Consider the following 2,892-nt stretch of genomic DNA (forward strand, 5'->3'; position numbering starts at 1 on the left):
CCCCCCCCTTTTTGGGCCCCCCCCCCCCCCCCCCCCCCCCCCCCCCCATTGTTTTGGGAACAAAAGCTCCTCAATTATCCCAAATGATCCCAAATGATCCCAAATGATCCCAAATTAACATGGGCGCAGAGCAGGACCGGGAATGGGGGAGGGGAGGGGGGAAAGAGGGAGTGGGGAAAAGGGGAAAAATGGGGGGAAATCAGGGAAAATGGGAAAAAAATTGGAGAAAATGGGGGAAATGGGGAGGGAAGATGGGGGGAAAATCAGGGAGAAGATGGGAAAAATGGGGAGAAAAATGGGGGGAAATCTGGGAAAATGAGGAGGAAATGGGAAAATGGGGGGAAATCAGGGAAAATTGGGGGAAAATGGGGGGGAAATCAGGGAAAATCAGGGAAATGTGAGAGGGGAAATGGGAAAAATTGGGAGGAAAAATGTGGGGAAAAATCAGGAAAAATGGGGGGAAATGGGAAAAATAGGGAGGGCAAAATGGGGGGAAAATCAAGGAAAATCAGGGGAAAATGGGGCAGGTGAAATGGGATAAATTGGGAGGGAAAATGTGGGGAAAATTCAGGAAAAATGGGAAATGGGAAAAATAAGGAGGGGAAAATAGGAGGGACAATCTGTGAAAAATGGGAGGGAAAATGGGGAGAAAATAAGGGAAAATCATGGGAAATTGAGAAAAATGGGGAGGGAAAATGGGAGAAAATGGGAGAAATTAGGGAGAAAATGGGAAAAGAAAGAGGAAAAAAAGGGGGGGAAATCAGGGAAAATGGGGAAAAATCCCAGTAAATCCCATGAAATCCCAATAAATCCCATTAAACCCCAATAAATCCCAGTAAATCCCATTAAATCCCAATAAATCCCATTAAATCCCAGTAAATGCCCGTAAATCCAAGTAAATCCCTTTAAATCCAAGTAAATCCCATTAAATCCCAGTAAATCCCAATAAATCCCTATAAATTCCATTAAATCCCAATAAATCTCCCCCTTCCCCTCCTTCCCAAAGATCTTATCTGGGATCTCCCCCTGGCCACACCCACCTGGGGAGGGGGCGTGGCCCAGGATCCCATAATAACCCGGGAAGAGCCGCAGGAGCCCCAAAAACCGGGAAGGGTGAGTTTGGGGGACCCAGGGGGAGGATCCCCTTAATTTTGGGGAGGGTCAGGAGGATCCCTTTAATTTTTGGGAGCTCAGGAGGGTCCCCTTAATTTTGGGGGGATCGGGAGGGTTCCCTTTAATTTTTGGAGGCTTGGGAGGGTCCTTGAGCTTTGCCAAATGTATCGCCCATAGAACCCAGCCAATGAAATGGCTGCTGCTTGCTTACCTAAAATAAGGACACTGCTTGCTGCTAGCAAGGGGTATAAAAAAGCAGATGAGAAAATAAAGAGGAAGGAGAGATCTTTCCTGCACACAACTGACTCCTTGTATGTTTATCGGCCGTCACAACTCTACACTGACAGCTGCATCCGTGGCTGTCTGAGGTGAGCAGTGCCTGCAGGGAGAGGGGTCAGGACAAGGCCCCTCTCGTGTTGCAGTGGACTTTGGGGGTGACAATTTGGGCTCTGTCTTTCAGGACTGGTGGTGACACCCGTGCCCTGTCCCCCTCCAGCGGCATGAGGAGATGATCATCCCTGGAAGAACCCCCTGATTTCCCTCAGAGCCCAGGGCCATTTCCCCTGAATGATCAATAAATCCCTTCAGCAAAGCTACTCTGCTTGATTTTGTGTGTGTGTGTTCCCAACTTCATGTGTGTGTTCCCATCTCCATGGGTGTGTTCCCATCTCTGTGTGTGTGTTCCCATCTCCATGTGTGTGTGTTCCCATCTCCATGTGTGTGTTCCCATCTCCACGTGTGTGTTCCCATCTCCATGGGTGTGTTTCCATCTCCATGTGTGTGTGTGTGTTCCCATCTCCGTGTGTGTGTTCCCATCTCCATGGGTGTGTTTCCATCTCCACGTGTGTGTTCCCATCTCCATGTGTGTGTTCCCATCTCCATGGGTGTGTTTCCATCTCCATGGGTGTGTTCCCATCTCCGTGTGTGTGTTCCCATCTCCGTGTGTGTGTTCCCATCTCCATGGGTGTGTTCCCATCTCTGTGCCTGCATTCCCGTGTCCATGTCCCCTCCCTTCTCCAGCCCCTGCACACCCAGTGCCTCTCTGGCTGCACCCCTGCCATGAGCAGAGAGGCTCAGGGGGCTCCTGGGGGTCTCTGCACACGAGATCCCCTTCACCCCCTCCATGTGCATCCTGAGCAGTGCAGGTTGGGACATCCTGGAATGTCTCTGCTGGGGGCTGGGACAGGCAAGGGGCACACAGGGCAGTTCCTGGAGCCCCTGGACCTCCCCTGTGCTCTGGGAGGGATGGAAAGAGGATCAAAGGGGCCAGTGGGTGTCAAATGCCCCCAGATCTCAAGGGACAGGCTCGGGGCTGAAGAGATGGAGAGCAGCCCTGCATGCAAGGCCATGGGGATAGTGGGGGATGAAAAGCAGGATGTGAGCCAGCAGTGGGAGCTCACAGCCCACAACCCCCCGTGTCCTGGGCTCATCCCACAGCGTGGGCAGCAGGGGAGGGGGGTTCTGCCCCTCTGCTCTGCTCAGCTGAGACCCCTCCTGCAGTGCTGCCTCCAGCTCTGGGCTCCTCTGGCTGTCTGCAACGCACCCACCCGCAATGGCAATGGCTTGGGGGGATTCCCCTGCCAGCCCTGGCATCTCCTGCAGCTCCATGGGCTCCTCAGCACAGCAAAGACACGGACCTCTTGGGGCACTTCCAGAGGAGGCCACCCAGGGGATCAGAGGGCTGCAGCACCTCTCGGATGGAGACAGGCTGAGAGTGGGGGCTCTTCAGCCTGCAGAAGAAAAGGCTGTGGGGAGACCTCCTTGGGGCCTTCCAGGACT

The 2,892-nt window shown here is 53.2% G+C and overlaps 1 long non-coding RNA gene across 1 annotated transcript; it reads left to right on the plus strand.

Annotated features, from left to right (window-relative positions):
• The first annotated feature begins 1,361 nt into the window (after positions 1-1,361).
• LOC113941608 lies at positions 1,362-1,709 on the plus strand. The gene is made up of 2 exons (XR_003525719.1): positions 1,362-1,481; positions 1,574-1,709. It is a non-coding gene; the product is annotated as an uncharacterized LOC113941608 (long non-coding RNA).
• Positions 1,710-2,892: the final 1,183 nt, after the last annotated feature.

Source organism: Corapipo altera, unplaced genomic scaffold, assembly GCF_003945725.1.
Source record: "Corapipo altera isolate COAL_440 unplaced genomic scaffold, ASM394572v1 61518, whole genome shotgun sequence".
NCBI classification, from domain to species: domain Eukaryota; kingdom Metazoa; phylum Chordata; class Aves; order Passeriformes; family Pipridae; genus Corapipo; species Corapipo altera.